General features: G+C 35.0%; 1 non-coding gene across 1 annotated transcript; it reads right to left on the reverse strand.

Moving 5' to 3' along the window:
* Positions 1 to 6430: 6430 nt before the first annotated feature.
* On the reverse strand, positions 6431 to 6621 carry LOC143681976 (U2 spliceosomal RNA). The gene has a single exon (XR_013175009.1). It is a non-coding gene; the product is annotated as a U2 spliceosomal RNA (small nuclear RNA).
* Between the last annotated feature and the right edge of the window lie 3801 nt (positions 6622 to 10422).

A 10422-nucleotide genomic window follows, 5' to 3' on the forward strand; every position in this document is an offset into this window, starting at 1 on the left:
TTTCATACATGGAAGGCACAGGATGGTCTCTGCTGGCCTTCTCTCCAGGCCTTTGGGTTCCAACAACTGCCCCCGGGGTGGTTCCTTTCTGCATCTCCAAAGGCCTGGGCTGAGCTGCGAATGCTGAGATGCGGAATGCTGAGCTGCTTAGGCTGTGCTACATTGTTCTCTCTCATTTAAGCACCAGCCAATTAAGTCAAACATCACTCATTGCAGTAGGCACACCTCCTAGCGGACTACAGATGTAATTAGCAACAGATGAGGTTCACGTACCATTGGCTCAAGTCTACAGCAACAGAACTAGGTGCCTTCACCTGGCCAAGCTTGACAGCTGAATCTAACTACCACAGTGAGTGAAACTTTTATAGAGCCTCAGATAGAGCCCTGGGTATTATTGTTTGGATTTTCAGGAATATTGTTGGTTGGGGTTTAGCATACCATGACAATTATCAATATCCAGCTGAAACTTGCATAAGAGTAACCTCCAGAATAGCCTTTTGACTCTATTTGAAATCCATTACCTACTGATACCTTATTTTGTTTCATTTCTTTTCCCCCTTTTCATCGGGAAGGGATTGTCAATCCCATAATGCCAGGGCTAGGCTCAGGCCTAGGAGTCATGTCCCACATGCCAGGAAGACTTATATCCCTGGATGTCATGTCCCACATGGGGGTGGGGGATGGTAATGAGTTCACTTGTAGAGTTTGGCGCAGAGAGAGAGGTCATATCCGAGCAACAAAGAAGGTTCTCTGAAGTGACCGCAAGGCATAAGTATAAGAAGGCTTAGCTTTCCCATTACAGAAATAAGTTTTATAAGAGCAAGTGTAGTGATCAAGGGCTTGGCCTGTTAACTTAGGGGTTCCTAATGTTAGAGAGAGGATCAAGGATTTCCTAGGTGGGGAAGTTTAATAGTTTCAGATTTTTTCTCCAGTCTCTCAAGGTATTATGCCAATACTTTTTAATTATGTACCCAAAATACTCTTGAATGTATCAGAGTATTATATTAAGTTATACAAAATTAGAATATCTCATTCCCAATTCTAAGTTCCATGTGTTTAGGTTGTTTAAATGAACTGGAAAAACAGGTTAAGTTAGATTGTATCCCACATAAAATTTGAGTTTTGGATGAAATAAATATCTCTTCCTTTGATCTCATGCAGTAGGTGAAGTTCTAAAATACAGCCAATATCTTTCTTTACCATGTATTTGGATTTACCTTAGTTCTAGCCATATCAACTTGGTTCTTATCTCTAATTGAAACCTGGTCTCTTTTCAGGCATCTTTTGACAGTTGCTGTATATGCTGGTTTTCAGACCTACAGAAGCCTAACACTTAATCTTAGGTGTCACACAGGTACCCAAAGTTCCAAGGAAATACCAGGTTATACACATAGAGCAAAACACTCAGAATTAAGAAATAAGACTTAAAGCTCAGGAATAAATGTGACTGTTGTAAGCTTACAACCTAGGCATTGATTTTCTTATAAGAATTATTCTAAAAGTGACCATACAATATTTATCCTCTTGTTTCTAGTTTATTTTGCTCAACATAATGTCTTCAAGTTTCATTCACTTTGCTGCATGCCTCACAACTTTGTTCCTTTCTGTAGCCACACAGCATTCCATCATATGTATTCACCACAGTTTATGTTCTGCTTCTCAGTCAATGTACCTTTGGCCACCTTCATCCATTGGATATCATGAATAATGTCACCCAAAACTCAGTATGCAAATGTCTATTTGAGTCCCTGTTTTCATTTCTTCTGAGTATATTCCCTTATAGGATTGCCAAATCATATTGTGACCCTATATTTAACCTCCTGTGGATCTGCTACATTACCCTCCAGAGTTGTATGATCATCATTGCTCTCAATTTTAAACAATTTTCATTGTTTCAAAGAGACAAGTAATGAATAGGCCTACTCACACCAAAGAGAAAACCCCAAATACCCATAACCCTTATCCTGCATCTCAATTATTTACTTATATAGTTATTGTGCTACTAGCAATGTATTCCTGTTAAACATAGCCCATAGCATGCAATAGGCATTTCTCCTATTGACTACTCTATTATGAACTTTTTGTGCAAGTGTCATGCCACTGAAGTAGTTCATTCAAGAACTTATTTATATTTGTAGTGATAATTGGTGAGATAAATGACTTTAACCCTTTCAATCTTATTCACCTTCAGTATGGCACTGTTACTTATAATCCTACTAAGGAACTGCCATCACCTCTATACATTCCCATACATTTAAAATAAACCTCTTTAAGAAGTCTATACATAATTAGGTAACAGCTCCCCTTTCTCCAGAAAATAGCAAATTCTGATCATGACAGAGTTAAAGAAAAGATTACTTATGGCACAAGGAACTACTGAATGTTAATTCTGTAACTCAAAGGAATAGAATAATGATTGTTTCCTGGCACATGAGAATCTATTTACAAGACCTTTGGTTATGAGGCAGAATATGCCACATATATTCAGGTCACTGGGGTTTTATCTCCTGCTTCAACTGTTGGGTCTTCTTGAGTTCTTAGGCATGACATTTATTTTCTTGAGTCACTTCCTTTACTGGAATCAGAAAATCAATATCGATTAATGGGTTATAGAACTAACTCAGGCCCTTGCTCCCCATTTCTAGATCACAGGCTTTGCTTGATTTACCTGCTATGAAATTTTCTCTTCTGTTTTCAATGAGATATTGTGGTGGATTAAATTGCATACCTCATTTGGAAATGTTCTTGCTCTGCGTCTGTACTCTTGTAATTGTGGGTCCATTGTAAATAAGAATCTTCAAGATGTAATTTCAGTTAAGGTGTGGCCCCATTTTGAATTCAGGTTGTTCTTTTTTTTTTGAATGGGCAGGCACCGGCAATTGAACCCGGGTCTCGGGCATGGGAGGCTAGAATTCTACCACTGAACCACTGTCGCACCGCCCCAGGTTGGTTTTTTAATCCCGATTACTAGAGTCCTTTATGGGTAGAGTGAAGGTCAGCTAGAGAGAGAAGCCAGGAGAGGCTTCCAGGTGCATTGCCATATGATGTATCCTATCAGTCAGCCCCTGAATGCCACACTCTTCTAGGAGGAAGCTAGATGTCTTGATGTTGGACTTCACTAGCCTCAAAACTGTGAACTAATAAATTCCTGTTTTTTAAGCTGATTTACTTTATGTTTTTTCTTTAAGCAACTAGAAAAGCAAAGCAGTTGTAGGAATTGGAAATTGTGGTGATGCTATGTCAAACATCTAAAAATACAGCAATGGATTTGAAATTGGGTAAAGGGTTGAGGCTGGGAGAATGTGATGTTTTTGATAGAAAAAGCCTAGATTGCTATGAAGAGGCTGTTGGCAGAAATATGGATTAATTAAATGTATTTTGATGAAGCTTTAGCAGGAAATGAAAAATGTGTGATTGGCAATTAGAAGAAAGGTGATTCTTGTTGTAATGTAACAGTGAACTTGGCAAAATTGTGTTCTGATGTTGGACTGGAAGTGGAACTTTGAAGCAATAAACTTGGATCAAGGATCACCAGCAGCCAGTCCCAGGATACCACAGCTTTTTGAGAGAGTGCATTGCTTAGCTGCCAGTTTGATTTTGAACTCCTCCTAGCTTCAAAACCATGAGAATACATTCCTGTGGCTTAAGCCAAGCTACTGTGTAGTATTTGGTTTAGCAGCTTGGAAACTAAAAGAAATATCAATGTCCTTATCTCTTTTATTGGGTATCATGAGGAATGAGTACCTGGTTGCCCTTTTCTTACTTTGTTCTGGGTACTGAATCACATCACATATAAAAGACATGTTCAAGTGTTGATCTGTGTTCTTTTGGGTATGAACCCACTCATATATAGTATCTTTGAATATGTTAAGGTGAGTCAGGGAATTGACTCATTTGTAAACATGGTCTTAATTCATATGACTGGAGGCTTTATTAAGAGAGGAAGTTTGCATACAGTCAGAGAAGCCAGAAGTCAGTGAAAATCAGAACAGGTACAAGGAAAGGGATTGACATGTGGTGGAGGAATGCCATTATCAGTAGGTTACTGACTCCCGGAAAGAGCATGTTCTTGCTGACATCTTGATTTTAGACTTCTAGTCTCTAAATCATAAGCCAATAAATTCTTGTTGTTTAATCCAACCCATTTTGTGGTATTTTCCATAGTAGCTCTGATATATTAAGGCACCTGCTAATGATGTATTGGACTGAAGTACTCCCTGTGCTTCCTGTAAAAAGATTTCCCTAGAATTATATTTAATTTATTGAAGCCAGTTTCTGTTCCCGGAAATTTCGTCTGTGTCATGAGCTTCGGTCTTCACAATATAAGCCTTAAGATTCAATAATCCACTGCCCATTTTATTCTCTATTATATCAAAAGGTTGTTTATAGAGTACCTGTGTTAGTGAGCCCAGGGTTATCAATTATGGCTTATGATTCTCTATAAAAGGAAGGTATAAATATCTTCAAGTTCTCTCAGCAGAAAACCACTAGCCACTGAAAGGTATTTGGATTTTTGCCTTCTGTTGCACTATTTCTTGGCACAGAATGAACTCTCACATTCTTTAAGACTGTCCTTCCAGAGGTTTAAATTAAAGATCTCATCAAACTTTCCTGCTAGCATCTCATCTCCAATATTTGACAAACTCCAGATCCCATTATGCTTGATTCTCTATGTGCATTACCTCCTAAAAATAATTCTGACAATTTCAGTATTTCCAATGGTAAATAGGAAAGTTAAAGTCTGACAGAGATAAAAAAAATGGCATAAAATTATTTTTTTCACAATAATTCTGATTTGGCTGTAATTTGAAGATATATGTCAAATGCATATACATGTACACACATAAATACATTTATTATACAGAAATGGGTCATTAATTATTTTTTGAATTATTATTGAACAACATTTCAATAAACTTATGTCATGTTATTGAAGGTACAAAAAATATGAAATAGACCCAGTGCCTAACTACAAGCAACTTACATTTCAGCAGAGATTTTAATAAATACACGGAACTTTTAAAGAATATGCTTGTCCATTCTCTCTATTAACCAGAGTTCGGGATAATAGGCACAGATAAGTCAAGTAACATACTGATCAAATTGCCATGTTTCCAAAGAGAGAGAATTTCATAGAGGAATTCAGTGATTTATTAAAAAGGAACAAAGTTATTAAGTGCCAGTAAAATATACAAGATTATTAAATCAAACATACAAATCATTATAGCAGAATGGTAATTTATATTAATAATGGTTATTTTGAATTCAAGCATTAAATATTTAATTATGTTTCTCATCTATTATACTTTGTTAGTTCTCGTAGTTACCCACATTGCGTAAAAATGAAAAACTTATGCATAGTATATGGTCAAATGTGATATCTCCCAATTAACCAAGATATTTAAATAACTATAAAATGTGCAGTTCTCCAGTAATAATAATGATAATTTATTGAGGACATGCTCCATAAATAATCTCATTTAATTCACACTGGTTGATCTAGGAAGCTGAGGTTCATCAGGTGAACAGACTTATTCAAGGTCAAACAGGTAATAATTGTCAGCTAACTTCATATTCTGTATGGGTAAGTTGTCTGCTCTGATATGCCACAGCATTACCAGAAAGCAGACTTATAAGCCTTTGAAATAAAAAATAATTAATTTTCTTGTTCATTTTAAAATTATTCTTATCAATTTGTCCTGATGACACAAACGCCTAACTTAATTACTCTAATTTTCCTTTAAAATATAATCTTACATTTTTACTCAATTGTACATGCCAATAATTCTATTATTTCTAATCATTTCCAGCCAACACTGATGCTATATTTACGTGCATTTAACCCAGTTCTGTTAATGTCAAGATTTTCTGATAAAATAGCATACCTACATTACTATTGTCCTTTCCATCTTCTTTTTTTTTTCTTTACTCCTAAAATGGCTATTCCTTTTCTAGTGACCCAACACTTGTAATAACATAATTCAAAGTCAGTGTGAAATATGACTTAAGGCTAGCAGGATAATTCTGAATAGGTTTTAACCATAAATATGTAGGAACAAAAGCTAACTCTATCTTAAAATACATATATCTCTCTGTTTTATTCATTTTTTTATTAGAGCAGTTGTAGGTTCCTTTTTTTTCTGTATGTTTTAGATACATATTTCCAAAATACTTTACATCCATATGTTTCAATCTCATGAAAAATATTGCTGTCGTTTTAAGAAATATTTCAAATAATTAAAATAAAATTTATGTACTTATTTTGTCCTTCCAAGATCAGCATTAAAACATCACTTATATTTCTGCATACAGACTTTCTATTTCTTTTTTTATAAGTTCTGCAGATATATGTTTATCAGTTTACTTTTATTTATTTATTTTTTTTATTTTTTATTTTTTTGATTTTTTAACACATTTATTATTCCCCCATAGGGGGTGCACCGTTCCTGGAAATACTGCAATACCAGGTCGATGCGTGGAGTGGACGGAGCAAGCTCCTATTCCATCTCCCAACTCCAAAAATCCATTTAATATATTGTCCTCGGATAGAGGACGTATCAGATATTAAACTGATAAGAACAGATACTACACTTGATCTTAGCCAAAAGGCCGAGAAGCGATTATCAGTTTACTTTTAAAAGGTACTTTCCCAAAACTAATATTTTGGGGCCACCAACCATCAAAATCAGAACTAGTACACCCAGCTGCCAAAGTCCCTCCATGAACCCATCAGAAGGGCTTGCTGGGCAGCAGCATACTTCACTCTCAGGAACAGAGTGAATGTCTGCACATGCCTAGACTAGGGAGCACAAGCATCAGACTTCCTTTGTTTTGGCCCTTGCCTTATCAAATCCCTTTTTGCTTAATGTTGGGAAGTGACCAATTTGACCTTTGTAAAAATAAATAATCAAAAATGTTTATTTTCAAAAACATCAACAAAAATCTTTAAATGGTAAAACAGTATTCATTCTGAGATTTTACACCTGAATTTTTATTGCAAATAGAGTTTGAAGCACAAACAAATGCTGCACTCAGTTCTTTCTAAATATTGACCAAGCATGTCCCAAATATTACACCTAATTGTACAATATAGCCTTAGACTGATTTCTCCCCCAAGTTTAGGTCTTCTACCTGGAATTATTCTCCCAAAGAGTAAATGGTCTTTGCCTTAAACTGTTAAATACTTTGCAATTAAAGAAGGCTGTCCTTTGGGTAAGATATAAACTGTTATTTTCTGAACATAATGCATATTAATCATCCATGAGAAGGTGGAGGAATGATTCTTCCTGGGGGACTAGTGTAATACTGTAACCACTTCATGGCAGTGGTGGTGATGGAGGTGTTGGATGACATCAGCAGGATATTGCCAAATGAATCTGCCACATATATAAGAAGCATGATTGTACACCAGGAGTTTCATCGAGAACTTTCACTAAGCGAACACAAATATTTTGAAGAGAACAACTTGATAAATGTATCATTAAGTAGAAATTGAAGTAATTTCAAATGGGGCACTGAACATATTTTCGATTATTCAAATTTGAGAGTCTTTTCTTTTTGTTAATTAGTGGACATTTTTTCCCTACTTATGTTATTTTTCAAAAGATAACTATAGCTATTTTTCAAGTAAAATTTATAAAAATTTTTGTTTATAACCACTTTCCCTTTCTAAATCACTCTTTCCATTAGGCATTTGTTGTGATTTGAAATCAGAATTAATCTCAACTTAAATAAACACATATCCTTAATTTGTAATCATACTACAAAAACTCTCATGATGGTACAGGGAGGTGAATTTAGGAGTTTGTTTGCATGTTTAAATTTGTCTATTCAACTGTGCTTTTGAGAGGAAATGGGTTCTTTATTATGAGTACATATTTTTCTTGATATTGTGTTGGTATTTCTAAAATTCAGAAACATGAGCACTTATTATGGCATCTAGTGTATAATGAACAATTACTGAGTAAATACTGAGTTAGGTGGGAAGTGAGCATGGAAAAATTCTCAATTATTGTTAAGACAAGTCCATGTAATAAGACTAATATTATTTTACTCCAGAGATGCATAAACTAATCATGTGGACAGTTACTGACTTCTCAGCACTTGAAAGTTTGAGCCTGATTTTGAAATCAAGCTATCTGTTTCTAGGACTTGCAGGCTCAGCTCCGAAAGAGCAGGCTGTGATGGTCAGAGTCTCTCAGTTCTCTTGGTATGAAGCATCCCTTTTGATGTTTCTAATCATGATCCAGTATTAACTTGAGTTTCTATTTTTAACATCATTGGGTGCTGAAAACAAAGGCAGCAATTTTGATAATGAATTCCACAAGATTGTGAGCAATCAGCCCTTTTATACATAGACACCTACAAAAACATCTTCACTTCTTTATTAAAAACACTTATTGATTAAGAATGTTTCTCTTTCCAAAGCAATTACCATACGGGCAATCCTCATCAATAAGTATATAAATATTTCTTCCCCTGATTTCTTCATGCAATCATATATCCCTAGCTTACCGAGAACTCTTCAGCATCAAGTCTTAATTCACTTGTCCTCATTCCACCTCTTTTTACTTGGCAGTGCTACAAGCAGTTGCTTATAGCCTGAGGGCCTTGTGAGAAAGTGGCAGTGTTTGCATTTTTTTTTTTTTTTTTTCAGGAGCAGAGAGAGAAATCAATGGCGGTCATTACTGGACTGGGAACATAAAGTAACACCATCACATAATCTGTTCAGTATTCTGTGGTTACATGATCCTACACTTTATCTTACGTAATTACATGCCACTTGAAAGGGAGGGTTTTTTTTTTCTCAAAATAAGTATAAAGATAGGTACAAATATAGCTTGAGAAACAAGTAAGGGGAATCCTGGTGAGAAAAATTCAAGGAAGGAGAATTAGTCGTTGGTCTGGAACGAAAGGAACAAGGAGAGAAATGATACTAGATTTGCAAGTAGTGGTAATAAGAGGAACAAGGAGAGTTGTGTATCTGCAGCATAGAATTTAGTAATGCTTTTGCAAATAACAGAGATTACTATTTTTTTCATGGCAATTTAAATTGGACAAAAGTCATAAACAGTGCAAAAAGAGGAGTGAATACTATGTTTAAAATGGAAGGTGACCAATTAAGCTGATATTTTGGAATGAACTTTAAAACAGTGCTCCTTAGTTTAAGTCTGGCTTTTTGAACGAATCAGCAAACAGTAAGCAAGAGAGAAGGTGTGACAAAACTAGTTTAATCTGAGGGTCAGAAAACTATGGCTCCAGGCTCAGTTTGGCCCACTTCCTGCTTTCGTACTATCCAGTAGCTGAGAATGATTTTTATATTTTGAAATGTTTCCAAAAAGTCAGAATAAGAAGAATATTTCTGACCCATAAATATTATATGAAATTTAAATTTCATTGTTCCTAAACAGAGTCTTGAATCTTGGCAATATCAAATTCATGGAAATGTTTTCTCTCTCGTCATATAGGTACCTACTACTATTCTTAATTTTGTCACTTGGCTGGCAGAATTAAATAAAGTATTTATTAACTGGCCATTTACAGGAAAAAGCCAACCTCTGGCTTAACCTTATCAGAAACCCATCATGGAATTGGAGACAATTTCTGAAAACACATTTCCACTAGCCAATGGAGGGGGTGAGAAAGGAACTGATTAGGGGAAGTTAAGCAAGATGATTCATGAACAGACCTCTCACTGGAACAGAAATGTATAAATGTTTATATTTTTCATATTACAATGAAGTTATTTTAGATCTACATAGGAAAGACTTCTGACAGAAGAAACACTTGCAGAAATATAAACTATCATCACAATATGATTTCATCCTGTTACAATTTATGTCTTTTCAATGTTTACATTGTCAAGTTTTTACTTATGATAATACACCCAGCTGTGAGAGTATGAATGTGTGTATGTGCATGCATATATGCATAAATATATATACACATATATATTTGTATGTATACATATATATTTTTATGCATATATTTATATATATTTTTGTCAGAGGTTTTCTTCACATGAGCAGCTTTGCTCTGAGACAATGAAATAGGAATTTCAGAAATTAATGATGGGTTGATCTGCTCTCTAACAGCCTAGCTGCAATTAAATACAATTTTTAGATGATACTTTTCAAGACAATAGAGAAAATCTAAAAGGATGAGGAGTGTTTCTTGATAGATTTTATAAACTTAGAATAGGTATTCTGCAATATATTTAGATTCTAAACTAGAAAAAACAGGACTTACACACATGCACAATACATTTTGAAAAAAAAGAAACAAGAAAGGATGCAAGGCTGAAATATTTTTAACTTAATGACTTTCCAAATTGCAACTAAACATCAACTGTTTAATTGTGGGAGGCAGGCTAAGACCTGAGGGCAAGGTTTCATCATTAATGAAGGATTTGATTGCTCCAGG

The sequence above is a fragment of the Tamandua tetradactyla genome, chromosome 4 (genome assembly GCF_023851605.1).
Source record: "Tamandua tetradactyla isolate mTamTet1 chromosome 4, mTamTet1.pri, whole genome shotgun sequence".
Lineage (NCBI taxonomy): Eukaryota > Metazoa > Chordata > Mammalia > Pilosa > Myrmecophagidae > Tamandua > Tamandua tetradactyla.